The sequence below is a fragment of the Hypomesus transpacificus genome, unplaced genomic scaffold, assembly GCF_021917145.1.
Source record: "Hypomesus transpacificus isolate Combined female unplaced genomic scaffold, fHypTra1 scaffold_64, whole genome shotgun sequence".
In the NCBI taxonomy this organism is placed as follows: Eukaryota; Metazoa; Chordata; class Actinopteri; order Osmeriformes; family Osmeridae; genus Hypomesus; species Hypomesus transpacificus.
Window position 1 is genome coordinate 384909 of NW_025814036.1, and position 23378 is coordinate 408286.

Below are 23378 nucleotides of genomic sequence, written 5' to 3' on the forward strand. Positions count from 1 at the left end.
CTGCCGTAGGAAGTACATCCTCTGTTGTGCTTTCTTGGTGACTGGTGAGGGAGCTGATGTTCAGCTCCCACTTAAGGTCCTGGCAAATGATGAGTCCGCTGTGTTATGGGCGGTGTTGGGGTAGTTACTCAGAAAAGGTAACTAGTTACAAGTTAATTCTGAAAATTGTAACTAGATTACTTTTCTAGTTACTGCATTTTTTAAGCAAATGTCCAAATTTAACGCAAAGGACAAATTTACATGGACAAACATCATGGCCCTTTCATCACTTTATTTTTCAATTTTCAATAAAGGGCATCTCTAAGCCTTTCCACATAATGTATTGTAATTGTAAACATGTAAAACAAAATGGCATAAGGAACTCAGCCATTCACTTGAACGAATATTAAGCCTGTCCACACTATCTGACCAAAGAAATATGCCTCACTTTAAAATCTTATTGAGTTGACAGCAGTTGAAAGACAGCTCTCGCCTGGACAAAGAGTGCATTTTACTGTAATATTTTTGTCCTTTCGAGCAACAAAGTTTAAATAATGAGAATATCGCCACTGGCTGAACCCTCCTGTCTCCGTCTCATCATTTTCCCGCCTGCAGCCGGCTGCCGCGCTGCATGAAATCAGCCCATGTCGAACGCGCCTAATGTCTACGCACCAGCAGCTACGTCACTCAAACCACTCAAATCGGTCTCTGTGGCAACGGTGCCCAGACAAGCAAGCACACAGGCAAGCATGCAAGCGCCACTAATAGAGAACTTTTCGGACCGGCAAAAATGGCTTGGGTAACGCAGGAAAGCACGTTCCTGAGGTCTGGTAAAGTAGTGTAGTTACAAATATTTTGAGTGTAATGCGTTACTTTACTTCATTACCTATAATAGTAATATCGTTAATGTAATCAGTTACTTTGTAACTCGTTACCCTGGTTATGGGGGCTGTATTCTTCCTGAAGTCCACAACCATCGCCACTGTCTTAAGAGCATTGAGCATTGAGTAGTACTGGCTACACCAGGTCACCAGGTTGTCAGCTTCCCACCTGTAGTCAGACTCATCCCCTCCAGAGATGAACCCAAATAAGGGTGGTGTCGTCCGCAAACTTCAGAAGTTTGATGGATGAATGGAGGTGCAGCTGTTGGTGTACAGGGAAAGGGCGCAGCCCTGAGGAGATCCAGAGCTGATGGACCGGGAGTCTGAGACTTGTGTTCCCAGCTTAACGCACTGCTTCCTGTCGGACAGGAAGTCTGTGATCCACCTGCAGGTGGAGTCGGACAGGTTCAGCTGGGAGAGCTTGTCCTGAAGCAGGGCGGGGATGATGCATTCAGATCCGTTGTTCAGGTTGAATATAATAATTATATATATTATATATTATAATATAATAATAATAAATAAATGCACAAATAAAATGTTTACAACATTTCCAACTTTGTAATAGTATGCAAATATTCAAACCATGGATAACTTTTAGTGAATCAAGCCTAATCAGACAACAATATCACAGGATTATCAAGATCCAAGGTATGCTAAGACTACCCATAGCCCATCAGCACTTAGAGGAGCTAACGCTGCTAGCACTATAGAATCTACTGCTAGCACTGACACAGTGGCTGACCTTGGTCTAGCACAAGGACCTATCATTGCTAACCCAAATAAGATAAGAACTGGCTCCCCAGCTACTAATAAGGCAAACGTTAGAAATGCAAACACAACACCACATATGGCCACTCTCTTGATTGGAGATGCCATGACAGCACATACTGGCAAAGACAGAAAATATTTGTCATAGCAACACATCTGTCAAGGACCTGTCGTCAGAGGTACAAACAATCCTCAACGATAAACCAAACAACCCTAAGATTATCATCCACACTGGCTCGTTTGATATCCTACACAAGAAAACTGGCACTGAGATACTTAAAAAACATTTCACCCAGCTACTGAACACACTCAACAGATATCAAGATGTATTCAACAGTGGACCAATTGCATGCTTTCGCAGAGGAAAAGAAGCCTTCAGTTGACTACCGTCTTTCAACACATGGTTGGCATCTGTCTGTGTGGCACACAAACTGAGATTTATTGATAATTTCAAAGTGTTCTGGAACTGTGCAGACCGCTTTCAAGCTGACGGACTCCACCCAAACCGTAGAGGATCTCGACTACTAACAGCAAAACATCAGTCACATGCTCCTGACCACAAATCTCCCTATCCCTGATGTGTCTAAGCTGACTGTCACATCCCAAACAACCTCCCATCGAACAGAACATTCAAACAGCCTCCTGCAAGGACATGGGCCTTGCACAGATCTGCACCCTCCGGATGAATTCCCTTGTGATGGAACAGCTCAGTGACGTCAGTGACTTTCCCAAAGAAAAGCTACGCTAGGGCAGCCACCATGCTATTTCATTAGACATACCAGTCATCATCACAAACAGAAAATGGCATGGTAAAATGCATGGTTACAAACCTGAAACTAGTGTTAGAAGTCACAGAACTATCCATATTCTTCCAACAGATTTATAAACCCCTGTTTTATCTGTTAATACCCCACAGATGAAACTGGCCCTTCTAAACGTTAAATCACTAAATAACAAAACATTTCTAGTTAATGATGTGGTCAAAGAAAACTACTTAGAGACTGCATCAGTCTAACAGAAACCTGGCTAAACAATGACACAGCAACAGCAACTTTGATAGAAGCGTGTCCGCCTGACTACAGCTTTCACCAAGTTTGTAGGAAATCAAAAAAAGGTGGAGGAGTCGCAGCTATTTGCTCCTCTGAACTATTGTTCAAAATCACTGAGCTAGGTGAATTCACATCATATGAATATCTTGCTATAGAGCTCAAAACCGAATCAATACTTTTTGTTATTATATATTGGCCACCCAAGCACTCGCCAATATTAATACAAGAATTCTCTGAACCATTATCACTATGTGTCACTAGATATGACAAAGTAGTTTTAAACAGAGACTTAAATATCCAAGTAAATAAAAAAGCTGACCCAATAACTATTGAGCTCTTAAATCTCCTTGACAGTCTCAATCTAACTCAACACATAACAGACCCAACACACCGTCACGGAAACACACAAGATCTAGTGATAACAACTGGACTAAATATCGATAATATTTCAATAACTGATCTACCCCTCTCAGACCATCACTGTATACTTTTTAATGTGGAAGTCATCCTAACAAACAACACAAAATAATTCTTAGTCCAAAGAAGATATTTAGACGATACAGCTATGATGACATTTTCTGAACAATTTGCTCTATATGAGCCAACTAATCATGATTGCTCTCTGAATGAAATGGTAGAGAACCTCAATGATGCACTATTAACTGTGTTAGACTCTGTTGCACCACTGAAAACCAAAAAGAAGTGCACAAGTAGAACCTCCCCATGGCTGATAATTAAAAATGTTAGTAAAACGAAAAGAAAATGCCGTGCAGCAGAGAGAAAATGAGGAAAACATAGATCACTATCCACTACTAATATCAACAAAGATGCACTAACCACCTATAACAAAACCATCCGTCTAGCGAGGAGAGAATATTTCTCCAACATTATTACAGAAAATGCCAGAAATTCTAGAGTTCTTTTCTCCACCATTGACCAGCTGCTAAACACTGTCTCTGCCCCTTTTCCATCCTCAGCAGTTAAATGTGAAGAGCTTGCTTTGTTCTTCAAGAACAAAATAACTTTGATCAGAGCTAGTACTAGTAATAGTGGGGTCGAAACTGACATCAGTAGTGTAACATTCACACTGCATATTATTTGATATGTTCCTGTTGGCCAATCAGTGCGTTTCGTGATTTATATGTTGCATTCCTACAGCGCATCCTCAGTGTGTTTTTGTAGAGTGAGACCTGATGAAGCTAGGTCACATACGATGTACTCCCGCATCAGTGCTAATAAAAGTACAATTTATAGCACGTCGGTGTGATCCTGAATTTTGTACATACATTACGAAACAAGACAAGTAGATTTTGCAACATAACCATGAGCACATTTACCTGTATCACACTTAATGAACTTTCCAAAATTGTCAGCGAATCTAAGTCCACAACCTCAGTTATTGATCCTATACCCACAACATTCTTTAAGCAAGTGTTTGATAGTGTCTCAGGTCCGGTGCTAGAGATTATAAACACATCCCTTAGAACTGGCGTCTTCCCAGATGCCTTTAAAACAGCTGTTGTAAAGCCCCTATTAAATAAACTCAAATTGGATAACAGTCTACTTGCAAATTACAGACCAATATCAAACCTTCCATTTATTAGTTAAGTACTGGAAAAGATAGTTTTAATCCAATTTATTTATTTTCTTGAAGAAAATAACATTCTGGAAGTCTCGCAGTCAGGTTTCAGGAAATATCACAGTACCGAAACTGCTCTCACCAAAATAATTAGCGACCTAAGACTAAACTCTGATGCAAATAAAGTCTCTATACTTATCCTGTTAGATCTCAGTGCAGCATTTGATACCATTGATCACGACATCCTAATCGATAGACTGGAAAAGCTTATTGGTTTCACAGACAGTGTACTGAACTGGATGAAATCATATATCACAGGAAGAAAGTTTTATGTTAGTTTAGGAGACCATAGGTCGAAGAAACATGAGAACAGCTACGGGGTTGTTCAAGGAAGCTGCCTAGGTCCATTACTTTTTTTTCTTTATATGTTACCACTCGGGGACATAATCAGAGAACCTAACATAGGGTGACCAGATTTGAGTTTGTGAAAAAGAGGACACTTCGTCACGTCGGGGGGGGGGGGGGCGCTGGTGCTGGTCGTGTATGCCGCACTATCTGATCAAAATTCTCGCTGCAGTCAGAGTTTGGCAAGAAGGTGGAACGTAAGAAACTTGTAAGGGCATAATTGTTGGTGAAAGACCAAGAGAAACTCGAACAGGGCAAAAACCCGGACAATTTTGGAATCCCTGCCGGACGCATTTTTTAGGTCTCGAAAAGAGGACATGTCCGGGTAAAAGAGGACGTCTGGTCACCCTACCTAACATGAATTTCCATAGCTATGCGGATGACACACAACTATATATATCCACTGAACCCAACGATGCAACGGCCATCAATTCCATTACCAGCTGCCTGTTGGCAATAAACAAATGGAGGAATGATAACTTTCTTACATTAAATGAAGACAAAACTGAAGTCCTACTATGTGGCCCCAAATTCAAAAGAGAGATGCTTACTAAGAATCTAGGAGGTTTAACCCCCTGTCTTAAACCAGAGGTGACAAGTCTCTGTGTAATCCTGGACTCAGATTTGAATTTCAACTCTCACATTAATAAAGTGACCAAAACTGCTTTCTTTTACCTGAGGAATATAGCGAAGGTACGACCGTTCATAAACCAAAATGATGCAGAGAAGTTAATTCATGCTTTTATATCCAGCCGGCTGGACTACTGTAACGCACTTTTTGCTGGTCTTCCCAAGAAAACCACTGAAAGACTACAGCTCATTCAAATTTCTGCAGCTAGATTATTAACCAAAACTAAAAGGAGAGAACACATTAGTCCTGTCCTAGCTACTATACACTGGCTCCCTGTTACCTTCAGAATTGACTTTAAGGTCCTATTCCTCACATACAAAGCTCTACACGGAAAAGGACCTAGCTACATTGCTAACTCTCTTATTAACCACACACCAGCTAGAACACTGCGATCATCAAATGCAGGCCTATTAGAGGTCACCGGAAGAAGTCATAAGAAGTGATGCAGCCTTTGCCAATTACGCCCCAAAACTATGGAACAAATTACCCATAAATATTAGGGAAGCAAATATGCTAGACATTTTTAAAAGACAGCTTAAAACATACCTTTTTACCAAAGCATTTAACACATTTTTATCTCAGAAGGGTTTTACAACTTTTAGTAGTTATATTATTGTTTTTATAGATTTGCTTTGGATTCCTGCAAAGATTGCGGCTTGTGTTTGACTTACACTATCGCTTATGTGTTACATTTTATTCATTCTTGTTTATTTTGTAGTTTTTATTATATATTGTATCACTTGTATTATTGTTTTTTGCTGATTTTATGTTTTTGATGATGTTATGTAAAGCACCTTGAGCTGCAATTTTTTTATGAAATGTGCTATATAAATAAAGTCTTACTTACTTACTAGTGTTTGAACTCAAAATATTTCCCCATATTTAACTGGGTGGGTGTTAGATGGCTGAGCGGTTAGGCAATCGGGCTACCAATCAGAGGGTTGCTGGTTCGATTCCTGGCTGTGCAAAATTATGTTGTGTCCCTGTGCAAGGCACTTACCCTACTTGCCTCAGGGGAATGTCCCTGTACTGTCTGTTGCTCTGGATAAGAGTGCTGCTAAATGACTACATGTAAACTAATTTAGTAATACTTTTTAGGGAACCATTTTAAATGCATGTCCTTTCTTCTCATTCAACAATTTATTTCATTTAGAGATGCCATCTTTTTGAAAAAAAGAGAACTTCAGAGAAAAGGGGGAACTGTGGTGAAGCGTTTTCTTCAGGTGCACACAGGAGTAAGGCTAGCCTGACGTTGTCATACTCATAATTCTAGTCAGAATATGAGTCTGAGAACTCTCCGTTGGGCTTTGACTACGAGGCGTGTTTCAAACAAGCCTGGAAAACAAATGCCTCTTCGCTCAATTGGATAGATCTACAACCAATCAGAGCAACAGAGTTTAAACAGAAATTAAACTTTTACCGATTCCCGTAGGAAGGACGGCAAAAACATATTTTCCATCGACAAATGCCTTGATTGCGTCTCTCTGTTCCTCTTTCAAAATTAATGCGCTGTCGATGTCTTCTAAAACAGACTCGATGGCAGAATCATAACATCCCAGATCTCCAGCGGTAGCCATGTTTGTTCAAAACGAATTCAACTTAATTCAACGCTCTTTTGTGTTGTGGGTGATTACGTTACTGTTGATCATCTGTCCATCATCGTATAAAGCCCGCCCTGGCAATTTCATTGGTTCGCCCAGATTCTGGTTTTCTGTAGTTGGTCCCCAATACGAGACCCTCCAGACCCAACCTCCCGACCAAATTCTTTTGGGGGCGGGGAGAAGTTGGGCTGGCAGCCAGGCTAGAGTAAGGCAGCTGCAGTCTCCAGTATCTGATCCCATCAGCATACATGTAGTGCCATGTGGATATGCACCTCCACCTAAACATCAGAGGATGTGGATGCCTGGCAATCACTCCAATAGAGCCTTTATGCCCCTGCAATTGAGCTTGAGTGCCCACCCATTAAAACAACATGACCAGTGTGTGGATTACTTTGACAAGGCGCTGAGCTGTGGCACTGCAGAAATTGTGTCTGAGAAATATTTTACTGCTGCACCTGCGCTGAAAATGTTTGCAGAACTCCAAACTCCATCAGCTGGAGATATGGGAGGTAATCTATGCAATGTTCATCGCAAAATTACCAGTGTGTTTAAAGTAGCAATGAAGAAGGCTTCATGGACATGAGTGTGAATCGTCTTCCACATAAAGATCCTGTAAAGTGGAATTGAAAATGAGTTTTAAGTTCATCACACCACAGAAGAATGTGTTGTTAACTACCCATCCAAATTTGAATGAAAAAAAACTGACATGTAATATAAATTAGGCTTTGAAATTGTGAGAAAATCAGCTGTCTTCTTTGCTTGAGACAGGGGGCGTGTCGCCTGAAAGAGATGATTCTCCGCCCCCTCGAATGTATTGAATTTAGCAACAACAGCAACACTAGCTAAATCAATTGCAGATATCAGAACAGACCTACCTGCAGTCCCTGAGTGTTTAATGTATTAATTACTTTGTCTTTACTTTACTGAAAATTACTGTTTTTCGTACCAGCTGAGTAACAGAATGCAACCGTCTGTGATCTGACAGTAGATAGGTCGCTGTGACGTAGATTGGTCGGATTTTGGCTCTGCCTATACAAAACCTGAGCTGAAACTGAAGAGAAACTGTTCAACGGTCTAACACTGTTCAGTGCGACAAAGTTTTTGCACTTTGCACCTGCTTTCAGGAACTCATTTCACATGTATATAATGTACTGAGAAGCAAATCATGGAATTTGCTTTACAGGACCTTTAACTTCTTGACGTGGTTGACGCCAAATGTAAAAAAAATACAAATTATTGTGAATTAATATATTTAATATTTAAGTATCTATGTATAAGCAGTCCTAAACAATTTGAGCAATTGTTGTCTATCGTGTTCTACAGTAATGTGCTCCTGTAGGCATACTAGTATTTGTAAAATGAAGTCAAGAAAAGTCCTGTTTTAAAAAAAAACCTGTTTTACTCTCTCCATTTCTTAGGAAGAGCTGACGATGTATGGATACAATTCTGTGGTTGTGAGACAGGAGTTACATTAATCCGGTACAGACTTTGGCCTGCAACACCACTGCTTCCCCAGACACAATTTTCAGTGTATCTGCTGCATATCTTTGCACCTCGAATGTGAGGTGTCCTTGATGTGCATCACCTTAGCTTTTGAATATGTAAATTGTTCTTCTTGGAAAGTAATCATAATCTTATTAAATTGCCTGATAAAAAACTACACTTCTCTTTAGCTAGTCTAATTCAGTGATTATTGTACATTAGCGATACAGAAAACTCACTAATGAGTCATTTGAGGAGTTCAAATTCTTAATTTCTGAGACAGACACAGGCAGGAAGTTGGCACCACTAACATCAGAGGGCCCCAAACGTCATCTCTGTCCTAAGGGAAATGGGGAATGTAAAAAAACAACGACATACATTTCAAATCTTAGTGTGATGTTAAATTTCGGCCTTTTATTTTTGCAAAACATTCATCAAATTGTGGCAGCCGATGCCTTGTTTGGCTTGCCGTCAAAGCGATTCTTTGGGGCTTGTCTGGAGGATCCCGAACAGGACCCGTCCCATTTTTTTGCAAAGGTGGGCCACTTTGTTTTGGGAACACAGGACCTGAGGCCTGTTCCATAAAGCGAGTTAACCGAATAAGCCAGACTTATGTCAGTTAATCAGACTCATTTCTTGTTCATTCGGTTCCATAAAGCTAGCTCAACATAGTTCGAACTCGGTTACTATGGCAACTTAGGTTGCGAAACTAGTCTGGTCAGGGTCAGACTAACTGTCAGGCTGAGCGTGACTTGGTGCTTAACCAGACATTCCTGTTCCACTGACCCAACGGGAAAACGATGATTGACCACGTATATTCTCATTTTCTTGTTCAACATTGATAGAAAATCAACTTAAATAGCCTAAATAGGCTACAACATTTAGCCCAACACATTAAACAATGATGAACAATGCTTTGATAGGCTACACACCATAGCCGTTAAATGTATGTTAGTTTGTGATTTCAAATGTTTAGGCATCAGGCAGGCCTATATCTCAATCTAAATTATCCGAGTATAATTATCATAGCAATATAATTGTTAACAGTAGCCTACAATTGCAAAACAAACCTAAATCCGCCCTCCATTTCCCCGACACAAAAACCATGTTAAAAAGTTAGGCGACTGGATAATGTATTGATTAATAGTAGGCTATTTATTTTAAACAATGTCAAAAAAGCCAATTTAGATGAGTTTAGAGGGTGTTTTTTAATCAGCGAAGTAAAGGTCTAAATAGGTCCTCGACCTACGTAGCCTAACGTTCACAACGTCAATCATGGCGTGTCATTTTATTTTGATTGAAGCGGTGGATGAGGGAGCTGTCATGGTACACGTTTTAAAGGGAACGTTCTTTCTGGAAGAAGTCACGTGGCCATGTGCATTGCTATTGCCGTGGTGGATTGTATGATCCATGTTTTACCTCTCGGGCTGCTTAAGAATAGGGTGCACGCGCAATTAGCTTGACTACTTAAATCTGACTTGAATTAGTAGGACGTGACCTAAAATTGGCCTTTATGGAACCGCTTAAGCCCCGCTTGACTAATTAAACTTATTCAAGTCTGGTTTAGGACTTTAAGCCTAGCTTTTTTGACCGGCCTGTATGGAACAGGCCCCTGGGGGATGTTCCATCAACGTCGATTAAGGAAAAGCAAGACTTATTTCGCCAAGTCTCACTTACTTTAGCGAGAGTTCCGTTCCATTAAGGTGGATTATTCTAGTTCTAGCTATGTAACCAATGTTCGGGACTAGCCTGATCCATGTCAGGCTAAAAACAAGCTAAACTAAACTGTGTTGCCAATAATTTCAAACAGGCGGAAACAGAATCTCAAAAGATAGTTTTGCCAAGGGAATTTCAGCCTTCCGAGCATTTTTGTTCCGTCCGTGTTCGGAAACATAAGTGAAAACCTTTTTTCTCACAAAGACCCTATAAATTAGGCTAATTGCCGTGTTTCGCTAATCTTTTAATACATATTTATATATTATTAGGCTGATCGAAATATACCACTTAAGAAATTATGTCACTTAAACTGTTTTCAAAAGTCATTGGATAATTGACATAGGCCTAAACTATAAAAGCAGTGCGTCAAAGAGAATTTATTAATAAGAACCATCATGGCGTGTCCATTCATCGACAACCCTGTGGACGAAGGTGCACAGATCGTGCACAGATCATTCAAAGAGCGTTAACTCAACCAGCCCCACGAGTCTTCAGAGACAGAAACAACTGTGCTTCCCTGACGAGTATCTGTGGGAGAGGTATCGGTTCAGCAGGCCCAGCATAGTTTACTTATGTAGTCTGCTGGAGCCGCACATAAGGACAAAAAAACACAGCAGCCAGGCATTGACCACTGTACAGGCCGTCTGTATAGCTCTGCGTTTCTTTGCTTGTGGGACCTTCTTGTAAAGTGTTGGGGACGCAGAAGCTCTTGCAAAGGCAACTGTATGCCGGGAAATACGAATGGTATACCTTGCTCTAAAGCGGTACCTGAATATCTACGTCTGTTTTCCTGGTCATCATGACATACAACGAATCAAAGAGACTTTTTATTCAATTGCAGGTATGTGACAGTATTATTTTTCAAGAAGTCTGCAGGTTGACAAGCATTAATTGAGTCCTTCCTTCAGGCTTCCCTAATGTCATAGGGGCAATTGACTGTACACATGTGCAAATCCAAGCCCCATCTGGACCTGTGGAGGCAGACTATGTTAATCGGAAATCTTTCCATAGCCTAAATGTACAGGTATGCAGGCCCAGCATAGTTTACTTATGTAGTCTGCTGGAGCCGCACATAAGGACAAAAAAACACAGCAGCCAGGCTTTGACCACTGTACAGGCCGTCTGTATAGCTCTGCGTTTCTTTGCTTGTGGGACCTTCTTGTAAAGTGTTGGGGACGCAGAAGCTCTTGCAAAGGCAACTGTATGCCGGGAAATACGAATGGTATACCTTGCTCTAAAGCGGTACCTGAATATCTACGTCTGTTTTCCTGGTCATCATGACATACAACGAATCAAAGAGACTTTTTATTCAATTGCCGGTATGTGACAGTATTATTTTTCAAGAAGTCTGCAGGTTGACAAGCATTAATTGACTCCTTCCTTCAGGCTTCCCTAATGTCATAGGGGCAATTGACTGTACACATGTGCAAATCCAAGCCCCATCTGGACCTTTGGAGGCAGACTATGTTAATCGGAAATCTTTCCATAGCCTAAATGTACAGGTATGCCTATGTACCAGCCGAAGACAACTGTCCATACACTTGAGGTTAACAAATGTTTTAAATAGATTGGATGAAATGTGCCCTTCTACAATAGAGCTAATTATATCCTTCTATAGGCATGCCCAGCTATTTCAAATTAACGTTCTTTAAAGCAGTGTGCCCCATAATTGAACACACTTATCTTGTCAGATGATCTGCAATGCAAGTTGCCTGATATCCAACATTAAGGCAAAATGGCCCGGCTCTGTCCATGATTACCGAATATTTCAAGCATCATGTCTTTCACAGAGATTGGCACAAGGCAAGAGCATGCTATTACTATAGGGCTAACATAATGTCCTTCACCTTAACAATTTTGTATATTAAAACACTTCCATTCTGTAGGAGAGTTTAATGGACTTCTGCTTGGGGACAGAGATTATGCCTGTACGCCATACCTGCTGACAACCTTCCCAGAACCAGTAACAGACCCAGAGAGAGCCTTCAACCATGCCCATGCTAAAACCAGGGCACGGATTGAGATGGTCTTTGGCCAACTGAAATCGAGGTTCCAGTGCCTAAAGGGTCTCAGGGTTGCTCCAGACAGGGCCTGTGACATTACAGTGGCCTGTGCCGTCTTGCACAACATCGCCACCCTACGCCGTGAGAGACTGCCCAGAGTATTGCTGGAGGAGCGATGGGAAGATTTGAACCCAGCCCTTCAGGACAGAGATGGAAGAACCGTGCGGGATGTTTACAAGAATACTTATTTCAGTCAACCCATTTTAGACATGGTCACCTTTGTTTGAATTAACCATTTATTTCAAAGCTCAGAATTTAAGTTAAATTGGTTTGAATTCATTTGAGAGGGAAGTTTTTCCTTGTCTTCCTTGAGGGTTTAGGGGGGTTTAGGTGCAGTTCTATGGGCATATGTAAAGGCCTCTGTGACATTGCTTGTAAAACAGAATATACAAAACACATTGCAATTTCACTGTATTTATTCATTCATTTTCATCAAGCTGCGAAGACAAAAAAGAAAAGTTATAAAAAAGCCCAAATATGACCTTCTGCAGTGTTTTAAATGTATACATACATCCTTCTCCAGTTTCTTTATCTCCAATTTTTTTTTTTTAATCTTCTGTACTCCATGTCCAGTTTTTTGCTTTCAATATCAAGAAGCAAATGCCTCTTGTATATTGCCCAGACATCCTGTGAAAAAGAAGATCATCAGAGTAGCCGATTACGTCGTCAATAGCAATATTAATAGTTACCTACTTCGCTCCTTGACGATGTTCTTGTAATTTCCTGCAGCAAGGTGTATGGTTAAACATAATTTAAAAGAAAACAGACATTCAATAACATGATTTGGTCTTACCTCTGGAATTTCTGTCATGGCAGACATGGTCTCTTCATCAGGGGCCATACACATGCTGGCACCTTCTCCCTGCAAATAGAGCACAGCAGTTAAAATGGCAAATAATAATGTAAACTTGCACAGCCTTTAAAAAAGGACTACTAACGGGATCAATGTAATGGCATTGTGCCCCTTCAGTGGGATTCAAAAGGGATATTTCATCTCCAGTCACTGAAAGATAGGCCTGTTAATTTTACCATAGAGAGACTGATACCTTTTGAGGAAAGGTATAGCAGTCAAAATACCTTGAACATATTTCTCCCGAACACCTTGGGGAAGGACGTCAGAAGAGGTCCCACCCACTATTCCCTCTACTAGAGGGCACCCCCGGTTGAGGCTTAAGGCCAGCTCCTCTGCAGGTGTGAGGCTCTCTGGAGGTGGTCCCCCACCAGTCGCAATGGTGTCACCCATCATTTTAGTGGCTATAAAGGGTGCGATTTTTCAGAACACCTACACTAACCTTTGAATTTACTAGGTTACTTGCACTTACCACTCTGGAAAATGTTCTTATATTTAATTTTGACTTGTTGCCAAGTCAGTTTTTGAATGTTCAGTTGGCTGCTGTTGAGAATAGCCCAATAATTAGGCCTACGGTCAGAAAGTCTTTAAACACCTCATCAAAGTTTGCTAAAAACGGTAAATGCATTAATGTGTCTACACACCACAATAATTAGAAATATAGCTGCAAGCAGCAATGGAGGGGCCAAGCAGTCCAGAGCAGGACAAGGCCTCCATAGCACTTGCGCAACAATTAAGTCACAGCAACCTGTTGCACTCATGCAACTGTAACAAAGTTGAAAACTATACTAAATGGAAAGAATAGGCCAATTGATCAGAAGAAATTAGATGCGAACAAGAGGTAGCAGCGGTACTGAGTTGCAACATGTATTGTGATTTTTTTTACTTGAAGACAAAGAAACGGTCTTACATGCGTTAATAGAACAATCTCCCACAGATATCAATACAATCAATTACTTTCTGGGTGCACCCTTTGACTCCAATAACATTCATATTACACAATTTGGATCACACAAAAACATAAAACAATATTCATGAATGTTGGTTCCAGCTCAATTAAATTATACCAAAGAAAACAAATCACCACCATTGGTGGTTTCAGAATCAGCTTGTTACCAGTCCAATATGAAAGAAGAGAATAGTTTGTCCTCAAAATGAAGGTTCCAAATCTTCCAGCTTTATCCTTGTGGGTTGGCTCGCCATCCAATTCAACGTATCCCAACAAAAAAACCTGACCTAGATGTGTAGCAAGGTCAGAGTATACAAAACAATTTATATTTTGCTATTAATTTTGTCTTCCTTCAAACAAAATAACATTTAGCCAGAGCGGAACTTGTAACACAATGCCTATGCTAACCAACATTATATCGGCAATGAGCTATGCGTCAAAGCCCTGTTTCCATGAGATATGACAAAAATAAATAAAAGCTAGCGCCTACTTTGAGGCAGGCTCTTTAGCATTTTAACCCTTGTATAACAGTCTGAACTAACCTACAAGATTTCACAACTAAACCTTGTAGTACATTTTAATAAAGAACAAACATCAACTTGAGCGTGCATTGTGATGTTCATGCTAGCATCGTAGTTCAACGAGTGACGCTTACCAAGACGGTCAAAAGTGTGCAATTGCCGTTTCCCAATACCAATGGTTCCAGGCTCTAAAAGATCAGTCTCTAATAATAATATGTTTGTTATTATTGCTTAGTTTGAGCACTTTGATTTAGTTTATAATCGTTTTCTCTTTTTTTCTTCTCTAACATACGTCAAGCTCTTTGAAGGAAATCTTCCGTTTTTCTCCTAGGGGTTAAATCTTCCGTTTTCCTCCTGGGGTTTTTCCCTGCTCTTTTCCAAGGGCGACCCTCAATATCTAGGTGTCATTTAATTGGCCCAAACCACCAAACCATCTTAATCTGATAGGTTAACTCCACAGTCAGTTAAGACTAACATCCGTTTAACATTAACCCTTTAGTTTCCCTGCGTTACACACTCCCCCCTTGAAGTCATGCACGTCCCTGTGCATGTTGGAAGTGGTTGAACTGTCACTACTCCTGGCAAGTCATTTGAAAAAGTATCAGTGTACTCCAATGAATTTATAAGGGCCGTACTTAGTCCATGGAACAAAGACTGTACTACAGAGATCAATGGATTCCCATAACGGGAATATGCAAGTCGATCAGGCTGCATTCTCTGCCGAGTAGACCGTCTGACAGAAGCTTCAGAAGTATTCTCTGTTTGATTAGTAGCAACTTCTTCCATAGCATCCTGAAGTCCAGCAGAAGTTCCTTCTCCACGCTCTCCGTCTTCCATAGCAACTTCTTCCATAGCATCCTGAAGTCCAGCAGAAGTTCCATCTCCACTCTCTCTGTCTTCCAGGGAAGTAATAGAGTTGTCTTCATCAGGAGTTGCATTAGGTGGGTCACTCTCTTGGGAAACAACAACAGGCAATCCAACATCTGGTGTGTCATCAAGCAAGTCATCACATGGAACTCCTAAGTTGTTGGCATCGTTGGGGAAAACGAAAACGGCAGGATCAATCATAGAATCATCCATCCTTTTGCCCGGACTGGAAATGTTATGAACAGTAGGGAACTGTACAGGTTCAGCAACAGATGAATATTCCAACCAACAGGTGGGGTCTTCATCTTCGCCATCCGATTGAGATTCCTCATCAAAGGCCTTTACACCTGGATTCAAACGTGTCTTGGGTCTGGAGGCAGGTTTCGCCAAGACCGGTTGTGAAACTTCTGGAATGGGCAAAAACCCACAGGGAAGCAAGAGGTCTCTATGCAGAGTACGAAGAAGTCCCTCCTTAGTGTCACTCCGGACAGTGTATACAGGGAGATCAGGCGTTTTCTTCACAACCACATAGCTTTCAGGTTCCCATTTATCAGCTAACTTATGCTTCCCACGAAGGCGAACATTTCTAACCAACACCCGGTCACCAACCTCCAGCCTAGAAGCAGTAATATGTTTGTCGAATCGGGCTTTATTTCTTACAGCACTCTTTTGTGCTTGTCGTGTCGCTATCTGGTAACTCTGCTCCAATTGTGACCTCAGATCCCGGACATACTGAGAATGAGATCTCTGCACATTGTCATTGATGGGCAAGTTGAAAGCTAAGTCAACAGGCAACCTGGGTTGACGTCCGAATATTAACTCGTATGGGCTGAATCCTGTGACTTCATTTCTTGTGCAATTATAAGCATGTACCAATGGCTTTACAAAGTCCTTTCAATGAGTTTTGTCTTGTTCCTTCAATGTGCCAAGCATATCGAGCAGGGTCCTGTTGAACCGTTCGACTGGATTGCCCCTTGGGTGGTATGGAGTGGTTCTTGTCTTCTGAATACCTGAAATGTCACAGAGTTCTTTGATGGTGCGGGACTCAAAGTCTGGTCCCTGATCACTATGCAGACGTTCCGGGAACCCATAGTGCACAATGAAATTGTCCCACAAACACTTTGCAACAGTTCTTGCTTTTTGATTTGCTGTCGGGATTGCTACAGCGTATTTAGTGAAGTGATCGGTGATTACCAAAACATCTTTTGTGTTGCTTCGATCTGGTTCTATTGACAAGAAATCCATGCAGACCAGCTGCAAGGGTCTAGTTACTTGTATATTGACTAGGGGTGCCGCGTTTTCAGGTAATGTCTTTCTATGTACACAACGGTCACAAGTCTTAACCTTCTGTTCTACTACAGCTGCCATTTGTGGCCAGTAAAACCTGGACCGTACCAGATCAAGGGTTCTGTCGATACCCATATGTCCCATACTGTCATGTAACTCTCTTAACACCATAGGTCGAAGCACTTCAGGCAGCACTAACTGATAAACAGTCAAGTCTTTATCTTGGCGTCTCCTGTAAAGGACTTGATTTTTCAATTCCAGACGATTCCATTCCCGCAATAGAAAGGAAAGTTCAGGAAGCTCCTGTCGTACTGTCGGTGGGGGCTTTTCTCCCAACTCCATGTGGGCTATTACTTCTTTGAGGACAGGATCAGATCTTTGTTCGTTTGCCAGGTCTGCTTCTGTCAGTTGGGGTAGGGTTGATACCCCACCATGCTCACCTTCCTGTCCATAACTATCAGGCACTGCATCTGGGTATAGTGCGAGTGATTCAACCAAGGTGATACTGCCATCCACCGTCTGATGAACAAGGTGTCCCTCACAAATAGCTTTGACTACATCATCACAGATAGAATGAGGGCTCCCTAAATCCGCTAAATGATACTGGGTGAATTGATTAATCCTCTCCTGCTCTTTCTGGGATGAGTGGTCATTTAACAATTCCCCATGAGGTCGTCTGGAGAGACCATCAGCATCCAAGTTTTGTCTACCTGCCCTATACTGTAGTTTAAAAGAGAAGGTGGAAAGTGCTGCTAACCATCTATAGCTAGTGGCATCAAGTCTTGCTGTTGTGAGGATGTAAGTCAAAGGGTTACTATCTGTTACCACAGTGAACTCATTACCATAAAGATAATCCCTAAACTTTTCAGTCACACTCCATTTAAGCGCTAAGAACTCAAGTTTATGAGCCGGATAGCGGGACTCACTATGTGATAGTCCTCTACTGGCAAAAGCAATGGCACGCATTTGCCCCCCCTGTTCCTGATATAACGCAGCTCCCAACCCTGTAGTGCTAGCATCCGTATGAAGGATGTACGGTAGTTTAGGATTTGCAAAACCTAGGACAGGTGCCGTAGTAAGCTTGTCAATAATGGACTCAAATGCCTGCTGGCAGGCAATTGACCAACGACCCTTAAAGGGCTCCTTTGGGTGGAAATATTCATCTTTTCCTTCCTTTATTTTGCAATTTTTGCGAAGGGGGGGGTATCCTGAGGTTAGGTCATTAAGTGGCTTCACTATTCTAGAGTAATCCTTGATAAATCGGCGGTAGTAGCCAGAGAAGCCAAGGAAGGATCTTAACTCCTTAAGGTTTTTTGGACTTGGCCAGGTTTTTAGTGTCTGGATCTTTTCTGGGTCGGTTTCTACACCTTTGTCTGACACTATGTGCCCAAGGTATCGGACAGACGTCTGGAAAAACATTTTTCTACGGACAGCTTTAATCCATACTCCTTGAGACGATCAAGCACATGTAACAGCCGGGTCTCATGTTCCTCTAGAGTTTCGGAGAACACTATCAAGTCATCCAAGAAAACAAGTACTTCCTTAAGGTTAATATTACACATGCATTTCTCCATTAATCTTTGAAAAGTACTTGGGGCATTGGTCACTCCCTGAGGCAAGCGATTAAATTCCCAAAACCCCAGAGGGCAAACAAATGCAGTCTTGGGCTTGTCGGACTCTTCTACTTCTAGCTGGTAATACCCAGACTTTAAATCAAGTACAGTAAACCACTTGGAGCCTGTTAGGGCTGAGAATGTCTCTTCTAGGTTTGGCAAAGCATATGCATCTTTCACAGTTTGGAGATTTAATTTCCGATAGTCTATGCACAATCTGACATCGCCATTCTTCTTCCTGACTATCACTATTGGTGATGAAAAAGGGGATTCCGATTCACGGATCACTCCACTTTCCAAAAGCTCGCGGAGATAATTACGTACGGCTTCCAGATCCTGTGGATGAATTGGCCGGGCCCTGTGTTTGAATGTAGTCTCATCATTTAGGTGGATGTGATGTTTTACTTTGTGCGTGTGCCCAAAATCTAGGTCATGCTGTGCAAAGACCTCAGGCATTGCTATAAGCTTCTCAGTAATACGCTCCTTCCACTGTAAAGGCAACGGAGACTCACCAAAATCGAGGTTAAGCTTTGGCTCTTTAACTGGTACATACTCATTATCTGAAGCGTACGGCCTGGATACTGAGTGTTCTTGAGACAGTACTCTCTCAACGGCATGGAGCTCAGCTATGACGCATCTTTGCAGTATGGTGACATCATGCTTTGATTCATTCGTAAGCACCACTGGTAACTGGTAAGTATATTTGCTTGGAAGAGGAAGCAAGCAACTTTTCACAAGTACCCTACCAGGTAAGGATGACACGGAGGGATGCTCCATTACAACCCAATTGTCTGCATGTTGGCCATGCACACTGACAGATCCTTTCAGGATGAGGGTCTGGCCTGCAGACATCACTCTAGGAACCTTATCTGTTAATCTAACCCAGCCGAGATTACTATCTGTGCTTTGCTTATGCCTCAGTTCAAGTGTTTTTAGCACTGCCCTGTAGCCAAAAGGGAATGGCTGGTGGTTGGAGGATTTGACTTCTGAGTATTGCTCAAAAAGAACATCCAGAGTGTTTGTACCTATTAACACTACAGATTGGTGGTGAGACTTTATGTCAGGTACAATCAAAGCTAAAGTAGGTACTTCAATACTTTTTTCAAGAAACTCTTCAGGGAAAGTAACAGTTATCTCAACATAACCTTTATAAGGCACAGATTGTCCATTAGCACCCTCTACTTCCAGTAAGTTGTTAAGAGACTTAATAGGTTGTTCTGACAAATTCTTTTTGTAAAATGACATGGGGATTGTAGTTACCTGTGAGCCAGTATCTAATAAACAATTACATTGGTTCCCTGCTATATTGACTTGTGCAGTACATTTTGTCCCTATTAACCCTCTAGGTAGTTTAGGAGTCTGCTGTTTAGTTCGCTGACATTTTTTTAAGACATGATTGGTTGAGTTGGGACAGTGGTAGTTTGTTTCAGTCCCTATCTGTCCCATGATAGGAACTGATTCTAGTTTAAAGTGACATTTGAAGCACTGTTTTGAGATTCCCAGATCAGTTGTTTCTCTCTCAACTGCTTACGTTTAGCGGCGACCAATGCAGGATTTGCCTCGTCTTCACAAGAAGATGCGATGTGACCTCCTCACCACATGAAAAACAATACCAGGGCCTAGGTTTACTTGTTTGTTTACCATGTGTGGCTGCTAGTGTCTCAGCACCCGGTTTACCTGCTTTCTTCTGTTCATTTGTTGGAGGTTTCTCTGATGTTCCTTTCTTTAAAACGTTCTTTGAAGTTTGGCGTTTAGTAGTCAATGTTGCTAGCTGGCTCTGAAGTTCTGCTATTTGCTTCCTTAACTCTTGAGTCTCAGTGGTAAGTGATTGCATGTCTGGTTCTACTTCTTCCATTTCACTGGAGACCCATGCTCTCTGGGAATGTGCCAGTACCCGCTGTTTAGATAAACCAAGATGTTGCTTCATGCGTGTAGCTTTTGCAGAATACTTATCTTCTTCTATGCGAAGCAATAGTAATAACTCAGCGAACGAAGGCGGACATTTTCGTTTTTGTTCCAGTTGTAGATCCGCAATCATGTTGTTATCCCAACAGCCCCTGAAAAATTGTTTGAGAAGATGTCGATCTGTTTCTTTAGGATCAATGCCGCCTCGTTTGATGGTCATGTTCAGTGCCACTTGTAATCTGTATAGGTACAGAGAAGGTTTCTCCCCAGCATCCTGCAGAGTACTCATGAACTTGGCAAATAGTTCATCGCCATCCTCCACAGCACCAAAAGCTGAATCTAAAAGCTGGAGGTACGCTGAGGGTGGGGCTTCTGGGCTCAAATGTTTTATGACATCCGCAGCCGGTGGCAAAAGGCTATCTAGCATTCTCCTAGTCCTATGCAAGTCAGACACAGCAGGATCTTTTAGAATTAGCTCAACACTAGAGCGCCAGGTATCATTATCAGCTTTGTTGCTAGGTCGGGGACTCTTGCCGGAAAAAACTCTTAGTCTCAATGGTGCATGCACCTGGGGGGTGGCATCTCCACTTCTTACTATGTGTTCAACCACCAGTCTCTGGACTTCAGGTGGATTAAGAACCTTTGCACTGAATCCTGGTGGTTCATTTGTGCCTGCAGAGAAAGGTTGTGATGGTTGGGCAGCTGTGGTTTCAGACAATGGGTGAGACGATGCTTCAGGGCGGATTTCGCTTTCTTCAGTATCTGCTGAAGTAACGGATGCACTCATCTGAGTCAGCATCTCCTTGAAAACTGATTCAAAATGTATTCCGCTAAGTTTAGCTATGTCTCTTAATCCATCTAGATAAGATTGGGTGACACTTTTCCCTACTTGTTGTGCGTAAACGCTTGACAGGGTCCTCATAAGATATTTGATACTTGGATCACTCAATGGTGTATATTCATAAGGCAACAGTGACTCTAAGGATTCTAAAGCTATTCCACTGGTAAACTCAATTATTAGGTCTTGATAGAATTCTGATTTAGAGTCTTTTATGTAAACTGATCTAGCAATAGAGCCATGTTTTTTCAGAACATCAAATAATTCCTCATCTTTATCCGTTTGTGTTAGACCACTGACTATCAGTGAGTTTGGGATTTTAATACCCTCTTCCTCAACTATGTCCATATTTTTTTTTTATAGTTTATCTTTTATTTTAAATTTTAAACTGTTGGTGCTCAGTAGTAGTGCCACCTCCTGGCTGGCTCGCCACTTGTAACAAAGTTGAAAACTATACTAAATGGAAAGAATAGGCCAATTGATCAGAAGAAATTAGATGCGAACAAGAGGTAGCAGCAGTACTGAGTTGCAACATGTATTGTGATTTTTTTTACTTGAAGACAAAGAAACGGTCTTACATGCGTTAATAGAACAATCTCCCACAGATATCAATACAATCAATTACTTTCTGGGTGCACCCTTTGACTCCAATAACATCCATATTACACAATTTGGATCACACAGAAACATAAAACAATATTCATGAATGTTGGTTCCAGCTCAATTAAATTATACCAAAGAAAACAAATCACCACCATTGGTGGTCTCAGAATCAGCTTGTTACCAGTCCAATATGAAAGAAGAGAATAGTTCGTCCTCAAAATGAAGGTTCCAAATCTTTCAGCTTTCTCCTTGTGGGTTGGCTCGCCATCCAATTCAACGTATCCCAACAAAAAAACCTGACCTAGATGTGTAGCAAGGTCAGAGTATACAAAACAATTTATATTTTGCTATTAATTTTGTCTTCCTTCAAACAAAATAACATTTAGCCAGAGCGGAACTTGTAACACAATGCCTATGCTAACCAACATTATATCTGCAATGAGCTATGCGTCAAAGCCCTGTTTCCATGAGATATGATAAAAATAAATAAAAGCTAGCGCCTACTTTGAGGCAGGCTCTTTAGCATTTTAACCCTTGTATAACAGTCTGAACTAACCTACAAGATTTCACAACTAAACCTTGTAGTACATTTTAATAAAGAACAAACATCAACTGGAGCGTGCATTGTGATGTTCATGCTAGCATCGTAGTTCAACGAGTGACGCTTACCAAGACGGTCAAAAGTGTGCAATTGCCGTTTCCCAATACCGATGGTTCCAGGCTCTAAAAGATCAGTCTCTAATAATAATATGTTTGTTATTATTGCTTAGTTTGAGCACTTTGATTTAGTTTATAATCGTTTTCTCTTTTTTTCTTCTCTAACATACGTCAAGCTCTTTGAAGGAAATCTTCCGTTTTTCTCCTAGGGGTTAAATCTTCCGTTTTCCTCCTGGGGTTTTTCCCCGCTCTTTTCCAAGGGCGACCCTCAATATCTAGGTGTCATTTAATTGGCCCAAACCACCAAACCATCTTAATCTGATAGGTTAACTCCACAGTCAGTTAAGACTAACATCCGTTTAACATTCATTTTTGCACAGGCCTCCTATGCTCCTCGTGGGAAAAAGGAACTGAAGTTTGGTGATGATCGGACACATTTTTGCTGAGTTATGCTCTCACGTGTCTTTTGCGGCTTCGCCGCCGCCTTTGATCAGTTCTACCGAACAAACGGTTTCAAAAATGGAAAATCCATCAGACACATTTGTGAAGCTTGGTCTGAAGATCATCTGTGCCAAATTTAGTAAACATTGGACAAAATTTGGGGCGTTTAAAAGGTTTTTACACTTTTCCATGAAATCCAAAATGGCGGCTGCGTCAATTCGGTTGTTATGAAATATTATTGATGGTCAAGCTTGATATCTCACAAGACATTAACAGACAAAGAAATTACTTTATTAAGGTAAACACTTCAACAGTTATTAGCCAAAACACGTTTATGCTTCCGGCCACGCCCCCTTTTAGTCACATGACACCATTTTTGGAGGACATACTCAGAATAAGGTTCCGAGTAGGCATATCAAATTTGGTGTCACTGCCTCAAAGAACTGCTGAGATATGACTTTATTTCCTGTTTGGTGGCCATTCTGCTGATTTTGATTGGCTGTCACGGACAAACGGTTGTGGGGATCAAAATGCTCTACCATAACTTTTGTGCGGCTTGGTCTGAAGAGCATATCTGGTCATTTTGAAGAAGATTTGACAAAAATTGTAGGAGGAGATGGCTTTCAAAGGTTTTTGATAAAACCGGAAATAGCGGAAAATCTATATAACCGGAAATTGACGCCATGGTGTGCA

The 23378-nt window shown here is 41.3% G+C and overlaps 1 pseudogene; it reads left to right on the forward strand.

Moving 5' to 3' along the window:
• The first annotated feature begins 10486 nt into the window (after positions 1 to 10486).
• On the forward strand, positions 10487 to 12381 carry LOC124466088 (annotated as a pseudogene).
• Positions 12382 to 23378: the final 10997 nt, after the last annotated feature.